The following is a 15,353-nucleotide window of genomic DNA, read 5'->3' as shown; positions in this document are numbered from 1 at the left end:
TGGCCCTTCGAGCCACATCATCCAACAACCCCCGATTTAATCCTAGTCTCATTACAATGACCAATTAAACTTCCAACTGCACTGGATTGAGGGAGGAACCGGAGCACCCAGAGGGAACGCACACAGTCACAGGGAGAACGTACAAACTTCTTACAGGCAGTGTCAGGAATTGAACCCGGGTGCACTAAAGTGTTGTGCTAACCACTACACTACCGCTTTTCTCCCCACTTTATAAGGCAGGAAGTATAAAAGCCTGAAACTACATGCCACAAGCTCAAAGATAGCTGTTAGCAGACTAATCAATATTTCCCTATTACGATAAGATATACTCCTGACCTCACAATCTACCTCGCTGCCATCTTGCACCTTACTGTCTACCTGCACTGCACCCTCTCTGCACTGTAACACTTCATTCTGCACTACCGTTGTAATGAATTCCTCCTTATGGTTGGTGTGCAAGGCAAGGCTTTCACTGTACTTCGGTCCATGTGACAATAATAAACCAATTTACAATTTAAAGTCATTAAATATTAGCAGAAGGCAGGCAATCTGTGGAAGAGAAACTCAGCAGTGAGCCCCATTCTGCACATTATGATGCCAATATGCTCTCGACCGTGACACACGTTGATCAAGAGTAAAGACAACGATACTCAGTTTGAGGAGGAGATGTGGTCAAGTATCTACATGTGGGTTTACAAACATCATTAATTTTTGAAGATAAGGAGATAAAGATGAGATAAAGTTGGCTTTGTTTGTCACGTGGGCATTGAAACATGCAGTGAAATGTGTAATTTTGACTCAAAATCAAATCAGTGAGGTTTGTGCTGGGAAAATGTCGCCGTGCTTCCAGTGCCAGCATAGCATACCCACAATTTACTAACCTTAACCCACATGTTTTTGGACCGTCGGAGGTGCACCCGCAGGAAACTCATGTTGTCCCGAGGAAAACACACAAACCCATTCCAGACGACGCCGGAACTGAATTGCGATCGGTGATCACTGTCACAGTAATAATGTTAAACTAACTGTTATGCTACTGTGTCGCCCCTTTTTGTTGGGAAAACCATTCACGCTATTCTTGCTGAATGCCTGAAAGACTTAACCAATTAAGTCAACCTCGATATTTGGGAATTATCTTTAAATATTGGTGAAATCAGATGGCAGATGGCGTAGTGTCAAGAAGTGTATGGTCATGCACTTTGGCAGAAGAAGTGAAAGGGTTGACTATTTTCTAAATGGAGAGAAAATACAAAAGAACGGAGGTGCAAAGGAACTGGGGAGTCCTTGTGCAGGATTCCCTCAAGGTTACTTTGCAGGTTGACTCTGCGGTGAGGAAGGCAAATGCAATGTTAGCATTCATTTCAAGAGGACTAGAATATAAATGCAAGGATATAATATTGAACAACAGAAAATCTGAAGGTGCTGGAAATCCAAGCAACACACACAAAGGTGCCAAAGGCTTTCGTCCAAAATGTCGACTGTACTTTTTTCTATAGATGCTGTCTGGCCTGCTGAATTCCTCCAGCACTTTGTGTGGTGTAATATTGAAACTTGTAATATAAAGCACTGGTGAGGCCTCACTTGGAGTATTGTGAACAGTTTTGGGCACGTCAGAAAGAATGTGCTGGAACTGGAGAGGGTTCAAAGTTGGTTCACAAAAATGATTCTAGGATTGAATAGTGTGCCATATGAAGAGCATTTGATGTCTCTGGGCCTGTATTCACTGGAATTCAGAAGAATGAAGGGTGACCTCATTGAATGGTGAAAGGCCCTGATAGAGTGGATGTGGAGAGGATGTTTCCTATCATGAGAGAGTCTAAGACCAGGGGACACAGCCTCAGAATAAAGGGGCATCCTTTTAGAATGGAGAAGAGGAGGAACTTCTTTAGCCAGAGAGTGGTGAATCTGTGGAATTCTTTGTCACATGCAGCTATGGAGGCCAAGTCTTTATGTATATTTAAGGCAGAGGTTGCTAGATTCCTGATTGGTCAGGGCACGAAGGGATATGGAGAGAAGGCAGGAGCTGAGTGGAAAATTGGATTGGCCATGATGAAATGGCGGAGCAGACTTGATGGTCCAAATGACATAAATCTGCTCCTATATCTTATGGTCTTGTGGTCTAAATCCAGAGAACAGTAAGTTATATTAAGAGATATCCTTGTCAAAATATTGTTTTCAGAATCATGCAACAACCGAGGGGAAGGAGGTGGGGAAGATGCAGAAGCTCCATATCAGCAGAGAACAAGTGTAGAACTATACAGCCCAAAGCTCTTCACCTGAGATTCCCAGAATCACAGAGTCATTCAGTTGTTTGTTCTGTGCCATGTTGTATGACATGGGGAATCATGGTCTTTCCCTGACCATGATTGTTTTTGACATATTTTGCTGCAGAAGTGGTTTGACCTTGCTTCTTTCTTGGCAGTGTCTTTACAAGATGGGTGACCCGAGCCATTATCAACACTCTTCAGAGATTGTCTACCTGGAGTCAATAACCAGGACTTATGATATGCACCGGCTGCTCATGTGACCATCCACCACTTGCTCCCATGGTTTCACGTGACCCTGATTGGGAGACTGATCAGGTGCTACACCTTGCCCAAGGGTTACCTGAAGGCTCATGGAGGAATGGAGCACCTTTGGTGAAGATGTATCCCCACCCCACCACCCGCACAAAGTCATACAGCATTGAAGCAAGACTTTTGGCCAATTAAATTCAAACCAAGATTCCACCAGCCATTAACATTAATGCCACATAAATACTCATTTTTTCTCCATAGATTCCCATCAATTTCTCTGGATTCAACCACTCACCTACTCATTCAAAGGAGTTTATAGTGTGCCCAATCAACCAACCAATTCATTTTGGGAGGTGGGAGGTGGGAGGTAATTGGTACATGTGGAGAAACTCAAGCAGTCAAAGGGAGAATGTGGAAATTCCACGCAGGTTACACTAGAAGAGAAGGTTTGAACTCAGGTTACTGAAGTTGGGCAACAGAAGCCCAAACAGCTGTCCCACTGTGCAGAATCAACAAAATGGACAATCCATTTTGAAAGATGCGGCAGCCATGTTGAATCTGAGGGAGGAGATAAATACTGCCAAGCTCTGCTCTTTTCACAGGATGCTCCAACTCTGCCTGGAATTTCAACAAAAGTTTGGTTATCAAATTGAGCCCTCTTCAAGTTATTGCAGAAAGGAGATCCTAACCCTGGAGATAAAGAGCAATAGACATCACATAAGTTAAGCAGAGCCAAACGTCGTAGTGATCTACTATTATCTATAATGAATTGTGGAAGCTATTTTGAGGGTCTCTACCGGAATGAGAACTGTTCAATCCCACGTAGTAGAACCAGGCAAAGAGCTATTGATGTGTATCCTCCTGCACATCCACCCTTGGATTGAAAAGTGTGTGCAGATAGAAAAGACGGTTTATGTAACTCATTTATGAATACCCTGATTAACTGGTATTTCTTCCTGGTCATATCTATAGCTACTAGTGCCAATTTCGGGACCATTTTTCTACTTCCCTGCTTCATGTGATGCTGGTTGTCCTACTGACACTTCTCGACCGCTGTATTGATTAGCACACGTTGAAGCAGAATGCTACGTTGGATATGCATTGGTGTAGAATGCCACCGTGGATGCACAAGGAAGCACATAAGGATGTATTTTCTTTTGGAGGAACATATTTTAGAACATTCGGGTTTTTGACGGTTAGCTTTTCTTCTTTGACACATGTCTGTTGAAGCATAAAGTGAAATGCGTCACTGTTTGCGATGTGCTGGAGGCATCCCCCAAGTGTCCCCATGCTTCTGGTGTCAACATAGCACAATGTACTAACCCAAACCTGTATGCTTTTGGTTTTTGCAATGTGGGAAGAAACTGGAGCACCCGGAGGATCACCGGGAGAATGTAAGGCCTCCTTACCGACAGCAGTGGGAATTAAACCCTGAACTTCCTATTGCTGGCGCTGTAATGTGTTGCATTAACTGTACCCACTACCATGCTTGCTGGGGACACTCAAAGGTAATTCTTTCGAGGTAGGATCATGAACATACCCTGTCAAGGTGGAATAAATCAGAAGGGAGTGATTGAGGAGATCTAAGTCCTCTGGTGAAGGATCATGAGCTACTGGTGCATTGAGACTTCCTCTTAGGGCAACAGAGTGGTGATTCTGAAGCAGCAACCATTGTACATACAGAATAGTTTCTTCCCCAGCATCTAGGAATTCTCCACATGAATAAAACGACCAGAGGTTGCATGTAGTGGCCTGGTACAGATCAGTACATTGAAGATCTGGAGAAGTCCTCAGTGCATTTAGATTCCAGGCCATACCTTTCACAACTCCAGTCCAAACCTGAATAGCCCGACTCATACTTTTCAAGGAGTACCTGTTGGCTTGTTTCAAATGAAAAGGAAGGAGTTTGACCTGAATCCTGATGAAGGGTCTCTGCTCAAAATGTTGACTCTTTATTCCTTTCATAGATGCTGCATAACATGCTGTGTTCCTCCTGCACTTTGTGTGTGTTACTCTGGAATTTATCCTGTTAGTTGATAACCACCTGAAATTGACAGCTGTGTACATACATCTACTGATGCCTCTGGACACAGCTTTAATGACATTCCTAGAATCATCGGGTGTTTCGGGTCTTTCAACATCATACACCCTCCTCCAGGTGACCCAGCCGAGGCCGATCAGACCCCAGCTTGTGTCCAGGTGGCTAGCTACTTATGACTCCGTGGCTCCCCTCTTTTGAGCCACAGCCATCTTGAGGTCCTCTCTGCCATATTGGTAGTACTGCGGATGGCTCTTCTCTTCCTCTCTCCCTCAATGCCCAAATTGCTGAAGGCTCTGGCTAAAGAACTGGCTGTGAATCCCCTACATCCAACCTCCACTGGGAGACACCTCGCTCCCCATCCAGCCTGTTGTCAGTCGCTGACCAGTTCTGCGAACTTGGAGAGCTTCCTTTCAAAGGCCGCTTCCAAGCGATCTTCCCATGGGACCGTCAGCTCCAGCATCACCACTTGCTTGGGTAGACTCAGACACAAGGACAATGTCTGGTTGCAGGGTGGTGGCTGCGATATGGTTGGGGAACTTCAGCTGCCGTTCGAGGTCCACCAACAGCTGCCTGTCTCTTGCAGAGGTCAGGATACCTACAGATGTTCTTTTGGTGGGTATTGGCTGCTCCCCAGCTCTGACAAAGGCAATGGCCTGCTTAGAGGGTCGGGACCACTTGTGTTACTCTGGAATTTACCCTAGTAGTTGATAACCACCTGAAATGTCAGAAATCTAGCCACTTGGATTATGTACCTTTACAATATAAATCCTGGAGGCTCTAGACTCAGCCATGACTTCCTCAGGGAACTGATTTTAGGCTACGACCCATCATCAGAGAGTACTCCTCCACATATTATGTTTGTCTTTCTATTCTGGGGAACTTGGCAGAACGTTTTCAACTTTATTGGATTGCTGATCATTATACCTTCCAACGCTGACGGTAAAAGCTTTCCGTGATGTTGTAATTGGCGATATCAAACTTTTTAGTGCCCTCTGTTGGTTGAGGTTGACCAAGGATGTTGCATCCTAGCTACCTACGTTGCCGGTGCGTGCAGTCTGTGGCTGACGAGAGCAATGCAAGAGTTGCAGTCTCAGATGCAAAGGTCACATCTGTAAGTGGTCTCAGCTCTGTTGGAAATGCAGTATTCCTTTCTATGTCTGTCTATGCTTATCTTCTGCCGCTTTCAAGAATTTTTCCTCGCCTGTTGTTTCAGGGTGCTTCTGCACCTGGTGTGGTCGGCTGCAAGCCCCTCTAAAGGCTCAACGTTGATGTCCACTGCCTTTGTGTCTCACTTGCAGACATCCTTGTAGCACGGTTGTGGGTTGCCAGCGGTACTGTTGCCAGAAGCCAGCTCACCGGAGAGGATGCCTTTTGGGAGGTGGCAGATATGGCCCAGCCTGCACTGCTTGAATAGGATTTACACATTAGGGAGGCCAATACGAGACAGAACCTTAGCACTGGGTACTCTGTCTCTCCAGGAGATACCCAAGATGTGGCGAAGGCACCTTAAGTGGAAGGTGCTTAGCAAATGTTGTCCAGGTCTCGCTGTTGTATAGCAGCAGTGTGCTGCATAAAATTTATAGTGGTGCTTGATTATCAATTATTAATTTCAAAATTGTAAATCGCACCCTTTGTATTTCTCATCACCCTCATTGTAACAGTATGTTAACCTTCCTCTATGGTTGATATTTTAATTGTTCCTCTCCCACTGGGACACTGTTTGACTGCCATTACTTAATCTGACTATGTTCTCTTTAGCTTTCCACAATTAAATCATCTTGCTTTTGAGCTAATACATGCTTACAAAATTTTTCCCTTTGCAATTATAGAAGACTTTCCCACCAGACCACTGTTTCAAGCTCACATGATGCAGACTCATTGGATAGCCTGCTATTGGTTCACACTAAGCTTCTCTGCAACATGACATTTCTTTGTATTTTTTCGGGATCAATCCATAGGTGTAGCTATATAAATTTTTTTAAAAAGAAACCTGCAGAAGTTGCAAACCTGAAATAAAACAAGAAGTGCTGAAAGCATTCAGCTCGTCAGTCAGCATCAATGGACAGAGAAATAGAATTAAAATATTGGGTTGAAGATGGCTTTTATCATTCAGGTAGCTAGACTGATTCTTTTTTAAATGTTAGAGTAGGTGTTTTTAATCAGTTTGATTGGTTCACTCAGGTCATGCCCTCTTCTCATTGCTCCAATCAGGATGGAGGTACAGAAGCCTGAAGGCACACACTCGATGATTCAGGAACAGTTTTTTCCCCTCTGTCATTAGATTTCTGAATGGACTTTGAACCCATGAACATGAGCTCAATACATTTTTACTTCTATTTTGTACTACTAATTTAACTACTAATATATATATATATACTTACTGTAATTCATATTTTGTTCTATTATGATGTATTGCATTGTACTGCTGCCGCAAAGACAACAAATTGCATGACATATGCCGGTGATATGAAACTTGATTCTGATTCTGGGTATGCCTGTCTACATCAACACTTACCTCAGCTCATGATCCAAGAATTCAAGCCTCTAGTACTTCAAGAGATATTTTAGGATGATCATATAATCACAGCTGGCCTCTCCTGACCTCTGGTAATGTGTTCTAAACAAATAACTTGCCTCTATCTCTGCTGGTGTTGGGTTGACACTGTTTTACTGCTTTTCTATTACTTTGATGAATGGCATCGACCTTTCTGTGGGTTGCAATTAAGTTTGCAGACATTGCATAGCCAGCAGGACTTATTTCTAATTCTTGCATTTGTGTTTGCTCTGGTTTTAAACATTTTATCTTGATTCTCTCCTTTAATAATGTTATTTACTCTAAGCGACACATCCATTCATTTAATGGACAATGGAACTGGTTCTGTACTGCATCGTGGCTGCTGCTAAGTTTTTCAGCGTAAGTGGTGTCAGATTGAGCTGTCATTTTGTGCCGTCTTCCATTCTAGCAGTTAGTAAGATTGCCTTTTTTCTCACCATATGTTTTGCCAGCACAGTTCTTTTCCCTCTGTACTCAGATCTCCATCTTGATCATGGGCTGTTCAGACTCTCACCCCATCAACACAGTCCTTTCTCACTTCCTTGCTGACTTGTTCCTCCTTATCAGTGTAAATTGTACCCTCTCAGAGCATTGCTAACCTCTTACAAGTTCCACTGCAGAGTCAGATTCAGTTGTCATACGTATATGGAAACATAAAACACCATTTGCTTTAAAAGCGGGCTGGGGCAGCCTGCAAATATCACACACGCCCGACCAAATGTAGCGCACAATGTTCTGCAGGGCCTTACTTTTAATTTGTTGTTCTGGTTTAATGGTTGTTCTGTTGTTTCATGTAGCCTATGACCTTTATTTTCCTCCCTCATTCATATCCAATGTTCTCTGAATAACTGTCCATTTATGCCTCTACTTATCTCCAGCAATAGCACTTTATTCATTGTTTGTAAACTTCTGCAGAAGGTTCCGGGAGACATAATAAAATACTATCAAAATACAAGCTCTTCCTTTCATTTATCACTGATTTTGTAATTCACTCTCGTTACTCTTTTCCTGTTAATCATATCAAGTATATTTCACTTCTTGTGAAACAAAATAAAAACTGAGCAGATATACTCAGTGGCCACTTTATTAGGAACAGGAGAGAAACCTGGTAATGGTCTTCTGCTGCTGTAGCCTATCCACTTCAAGGCTTGACTGTTGTGTGTTCAGAGAAGCTGCTAAGCACACCACTGTTGTAACACATGGTTATTTGAGTTACTGTCACCTTCTTGAACTAGTCTGGCCATTCTTCTCTGACCTCTCTCATTAACAAGACATTTTCGCCCCCCAAATTGTTACTGACAGGATTTTTATTTGTTTCTCTCACCATTTTCTGCAGGGGTTCCCAACCTTTTTTATGCCATGGACCAACCCCATTACGCAAAGGGTCTGTGGAGCCCCAGGTTGGGAAACCCCTGTCCTGGAGACTGCTGTGACTGAAAATTCCTGGAGATTAGCAGTTCCTGAGATACTCAAACCACTCAGGCACCACCAATCAATCCACGGTCAAAGTCACTTCCCCATTTTGAAATCTGGTCTGAACAACAACTGAACCTCTTGACCATGTCTGCATGCTTTAATGCACTGAGTTGCTGCCTCATGATTGGCTGATTAGATATTTGCATTAACAAGCAGGTGTACAGGTGTGCCTAATCAAGTTGCCACCTAGTCTTTTTCACTTCTTGGGGAAAATATAATGAAAGATGAACAAATGAACAGTTTCGGCCTGAAACATCGGCTGCACTTTTTTCCATAGACACTGCCTGGCCTGCTGAGTTCCTCCAGCATTTTGTGTGTGTCGTTCGGATTTCCAGCACCTGCAGATTTTCTCTTCTTTGTGCAGAGCACTCATTGTCACTGTAACTATACTCTTAAATTATATTTCTTATTTCTTGAAAGGAATCTTGTTGAGGGCCTTATTGACAGCACATGAAAAAACGCATGCTGATATCCTCAAGGGAGAATATACCCAATAAGGCCGGCACATTCTTATCGAGACCCCTAACATCAGTTTAAGTAGTGGGTCAGAGTGTAATGTAAAACCATCCTATTATCCTTACTCCAATAAAGTGAATTTGTTAGCAATAAAAATATTGGTTTGGCACCAATTATAGACCATCAAAGGAAGAAGCGCAGCAATAAGTGAAGGTCAAAATGTGGCAGATGAATATTAATGTTGATAAGGAGAAAAAACATGACAGGTAATAACATTGAATTTGCAGCACAGAAATTGTTCATTGCTGCAAGTACATGTGCATCACATGAACCTCTTTATGTTTGGCTTCCTTTCCTTCCTCTAGTAAAGGAAATTAATTTAAGCTCTTCATCTTGACATGGCTGTGAATTCTATAATCTAACCAATCACTGCATGAAGACATTTATCCAGAATTCCCTATGAAATTAACTGCTGGATTCAGGATCAAGTTAGTCTCCCCACAAATAGGTGCATCATTTTTTTTGTCTGTATGGCGAGAGGCCTAGGCGAGGATGGTGAGGAACGAAGTGCTGGAGTGTCCGGGACTAGAGCGAGACACAATTTCAGACTGAGAAGACAACAAGGTTTTTCACGAGACGCTAGACGTGAACCTGATGAGACTGGACGAGAATCCAAATGAGACAGGAATCCTAAATGTAATCGCAGACTGAACCAAAGTCGGGCTGAAGATTAGGCACCGAAGCTGAGTTCAGGTGCTGTTTAAATATTCAAATCTTGGCGCCAAAAGAGAATCTTTAAAGGGACTGCGCCAGTTATCCATACTCGGAGAGTCGGAGCGTCTAAACCCAGCAGGCTGGCATGGTTGGGTGCGAATTGTCTACTGTCTATAACAGTTTGTCCACAGGAGCCTCTTAATAATTTAATAATTTCTATCAGATTACTTCTCAGCCTTCCATTTTCTAAAGTAGCGCACCTTAGTTTGTTCAATGTTACCTACTACATATACTCCTCATATCTGATATCAGCATTATCCTTCAATTCTTTCTCCTGCTTTATAACCCGCAGAACAAGACCCTCTATAATAAACCAGTTTGTTTTGCATTTAAAATCAGAATCAGGTTTATTATCACTGACATACTGTATGTTGTGAAATGTGTTGTTTTGTGGCAGCAGTACAGTGCAATACATAAAAAATGCTATAAATTACAATAAGATATATATAAAAATATGTAGCACAAAAAGAGGGCAGAAATAGTGAGGTAGTGTTCACGGGTTCATTCAGAAATCTGATGACAGAGGGGAAGAAGCTAAAATATTGAGTAGGTATCTTTAGGCTCCTGTACCATTTATCTAGGACCTCTTCCAACTCTTGAAGATCTGAAATCACCGAATCACCAATTAACTTCTTTCTGAACGCACATTCTCCAAGAGCACCACAACATTGTCATCGGGTTTGAAGGCTTGCGAGCCTCAGTGACCAAGAGAACTATTCTATGTAGGCTGGACTCAGGTCTTTATGTTTTGGTAGGGTCACCCATGCCAAACAGGTCAAAGAGTAGAGGCCAGGCTAAGGGTGGTCCACTGGTTCTCCAGGTTCAGGGGTTCAACTCAGGGCTAGCAACCCTGACTGGTCAAACAAAACTGTTACGGAAACAGCAATGAAGATTCCTACATCTGAAACTGTGAGATGGAGGACCTTCATTGCTTTCTTTTTCTTTTTCAATCTTTTTATTAGTATTAAAAATATTATGAACAAAATACAGTTAATATATTAATAAAGGGATTACAAACATACAAATTCCCATTACACATGAAGGAATACATAAGCAATGAATACAGTATAAATAAGTTTTCCCAAAACATGAACCATATAGTATATATATGAACAAGGTAAATTTAGATATTTCATAATATATAATATGTAAAAAAAGAAAAAGAAAAAATATATATGCAAAATTACTAACCTACTAATCTAATATCTAAGGGAAAAAAAAGAAAACAAAAAAAAAGAGAAAAAACTAAAGAAAAAGAGAGGAAAAAAAGGGCTGTTTATAGTATCTCACAAGACTACATAAACATCAATGTCGTCAACTCCGATCCTCTCAACATACATACAATTAAAGCTGAAAAAACCAATAAGCTTGGCACAGGGCCATATTACATCATATGAAAATATTGAATAAATGGTCTCCATATCTTTTCAAATTTAATAGAAGTATCAAATACAGCACTTCTAATTTTTTCTAAATTTAGACATATCATAGTTTGAGAAAGCCAATGAAATACCGTGGGAGGATTAATTTCCTTCCAATACAACAAAATAGATCTTCTAGCCATCAAAGTGAGAAAAGCAATCATTCGACAGGCGGAAGGAGATAAATGGAGTGAGTCCATCATCGGTAAACCAAAAATTGCGGTAATAGGATGGGGTTGTAAATCGATGTTCAGTACCGCAGAGATAATATCAAAAATATCTTTCCAATATTTTTTCAAAAGCGGACATGACCAAAACATATGAGTTAAAGACGCGATTTCTAATTGACATCTGTCACAAATAGGGTTTATATAAGAATAAAAATGAGCTAATTTATCCTTGGACATATGGGCCCTATGTACAACCTTAAATTGTATTAATGAATGTTTGGCACATATAGATGATGTATTAACTAATTGAAGAATTTTATCCCAATTCTCAATAGGAATAATAAGATTGAGCTCTCTTTCCCAAACATTTTTGGTCTTATCAAAGGGCACTGAACGTATCTTCATAATTATATTATAAAGTTTTGATATAAGCCCTTTTTGAAAAGGGTTTAATTCAAACAAACTCTCCAAAATATCTGAAGACACAAAATTTGGAAACGTAGGAAGTACCGTACTTAAAAAATGCCTAACCTGTAAGTATCTAAAAAAATGATATCTAGGCAAATTATATTTATTAGATAATTGCTCAAAAGACATAAAACAATTGTCCAAAAATAAGTCGGAAAATCTTAATAAACCCTTCGTTTTCCAAGCCGAAAAAGCTTGATCTATAATTGAGGGATGGAAAAAACAATTAGCTACAATAGGACTATTTAAAACGAATTGAGTCAACCTGAAAAATTTCCGAAATTGAAACCATATACGTAAGGTATATTTAACTATCGGGTTGTCAATTCGTTTCGGCAATTTAGAAAGAGCAAAAGGGAGAGATGTCCCTAAAATAGAATCCAGAGCATAACCTGATACCAATTTAGTTTCCAAACTCACCCAATGAGGGCCTTCATTGCTAGTCTAATTGGCAAAAGAAAGAGAAAAGGGAATGAATACACTTGTATTTTGCCGGCCAATATGACACTACTTGCACAACTCAGGGTTTCATAATTAATAAATTACTTGGAGGGGTTGCCCCTCTGTGCTTCAGTAGTTTTAAAAGTGATCGATTTGATCAATAGATCAGGAAAACTTTCTACAAGATAGTAGAAACTACTTAGAAGATATAAGATACTGCTGGAGTTGGTAATTAGAAATTAGGACAGCTCCTTTGGATGTACTCAATGGGTCCTTGGAGGGAGAAATAATTTTCAGATCAATGCCGTTTCATCTGAACTATTCTTATTGAATTGAATTGAATTGACTTTGTTTCTTATACCCTTCACACGCATGAGGAGTAAAAATCTTTACATTATGTCTCCATCTAAATGTGTGATGTGCAATCATAGTAATTTATTATAATTTATAATAAATAGAACAGTCAATGTAATATAGAGTACACTCAAATCAGCATGAGTTCATCAGTCTGATGGCCTGGTGGAAGAAGCTGTCTCGGAGCCTGTTGATCCTGGCTCTTATGCTGCGGTACCGCTTCGCGGATGGTAGCAGCTGGAATAGATTGTGGTTGGGATGACTTGGGTCCCCAATGATCCTACGGGCCCCTTTTACACACCAGTCCTTGTAAATGTCCTGAATCATGGGAAGTTCACAACTACAGATGCGCTGGGCTGTCTGCATCTTAGCTCTTTTAATGTTGCACGGTGTATTTTAAATTCTGTTGAGTAGGTAAAGAAAGCATTTAATCTTAAAGCAGCTCTTTAACAACAGCATTCCAGTGCAGTTCTGAACTGAAATCCCATTCTGATAAAACGCTCAGATCCAGGAATGGGAATTCGGCCCACAGCCATTGACTTTTTACTATCACCATGCAGAAGAGACTCATTGTAGCCACCAAGCCTGTTTCTGCTCATGGATAGAGGCATCAGATTTGATCCACCCCCACCCACCCACCTCACCTGTCTGGAATTCTGTCTCCGTAGAATTTCATTTCAATCATTTTATTTCATTTGATTTTCCGTTTGAAGAATATATTTTGTTCCCTTCAGAAGGTTGTTTCTCATTGGGAATTTTTTCAGGCACTAATTCCAGAATATAATTACTTTCTTCCAATTTCCCTTCTCATTCTTCAGTCCCTTCAACCCGTGTTCCTGGAACATTAAAGCTAAATATTCCCACTAAACAGTATCTCACACTCTATATTGCTTATTCCATTTCATTCTGTTACTTACACCCAAAAACCCTTTGAATGTTTCATTGAAATGATATCCCCATAACATTCATCCATCACCGTCTGAATAATTCACACCATGTTTGAATTAACTCACTTCCATTACTTTCTGCATTGCCTAACCTACGATTTCTCTCTATAAAACTCAATTAGGAAGCGTAATCATTTGATTGAGATTAATGTTTCACTGACCTCATAATTACAAGCATATAATTGGACCAAAGCATTTCTAAACAAAATTTCTTATACGTGTAATGCATGGACTAACTTTTAAGAATCGGAATTAGGTCTAACATTACAGGTGCATTTCATGGAAATTGTTGTTTTTTTCGCGACATATGGCGGTGATGTTAAACCTGACTCTGATTCGCTGTTTTTCAAAGAATGTAAATAATGAAACCCGGAGCAAGTCCAAAACAGGATTAACACAGAATATCACACACAAAATGCTGGAGGATGTTAAATTGTGTGATTCTGGAGCATAAAAACTAATTACAAGAAAAACAAGGGAGTCCGAAATGAGAGTCCAACTTTGTGTTTAGACGAGGCATTTGCGCATCATGTGGCAGTGTCATGATGTAAGCAATTCACGTATTTTTATATATAACCCATATTGAATTATTTAACCAAATAAAGACAGCTTACTTAAACTCTATATTTATAATATTACTCAAATATTATTGTGATATTAAATACACAACAGAGGAACTCAGCAGGTCAAACAGTATCAATGGAGAGGAATAAGTAGTCAATGTTTCGGAGTGTGACCCTTCATCAGGACTGGACAGGAAGGCAGAAGAAGCCAGATTGAGATGGTGAGGCGAGTGGACAGAGTACAAGCTAGAAGGTGATAGGTGAAGCTTGGTGAAGGAGACGGTAAGTGGATGGGGGAGAGGAGATGAAGTGAGAAGATGAGAGGTGATAGGTGGAAAAAGTAAAGGGCTGAAGAAGAAGGAATCTGATAGGAGAGAGAACCATGGGTGGAAGAGAAGGAGGAGAGGCACGAGAAGCAGGCAATGGACAGGTGAAGAAAAGAGAAGGGGAGTCAGAACGTAGAAAATAGAACAGCGAAGCTCTGGTACAGCTCCTTTAGCCCATAATGTCTGCACTGAACACAATAAATTACATTAAATCTCTTTTGCATTTGCATTATTCTCATCCATCCATTCCCCAAGTATAGAGTAGCCTATTAAATGCTTCTATCACACCTTCTTCCACCAGTACTTCTGGAAGGCTGAATTTTTTTGGATTGTCTCAATGTTTTGATTTAGTGAAGGAGAATAAGATTTTTCTGAGAGTCTGAGGCTAAACAGCAGTGAGATCATGGACCATATATGGATTACCAAGGAGGAGGTACTTGCTGTCTTGAGAGAATTCCCCAGGGCATGACAGGCTAACTCTTGGAGATTGTTGGAGGCTGGGGCAGAAATTGCAGGGGCCTTAGCAGAGATATTTAAAACATCCTTAGCCATGGGTGAAGTGCTGGAGGAATGGAAGATAGTTAATGTTGTTTCATTGTTTGAGGCTCTCAGAATAAGCCAGGACATCATAGGCCAGTGAGTCTGATGTCATAGTGGGTAAAATATCGGAAGGTATTCTCAGGGACTGGATATATAAGTATTTGGAAAGACAGAGCCTGATTAGTCAATGTGGCTTTGTGGTAGGTCATGTAGGTTTTCAAAAATAAAACAGTAGATGCATTTGAAGTTTAAGTGAAACCTTGACAACTCATTAATTGTCCTCCAAACACAGAACATAAAGAGTGG

This window comes from Hemitrygon akajei, chromosome 27, assembly GCF_048418815.1.
Source record: "Hemitrygon akajei chromosome 27, sHemAka1.3, whole genome shotgun sequence".
Classification (NCBI taxonomy): Eukaryota; Metazoa; Chordata; class Chondrichthyes; order Myliobatiformes; family Dasyatidae; genus Hemitrygon; species Hemitrygon akajei.
This window is presented reverse-complemented; position numbering follows the sequence as displayed.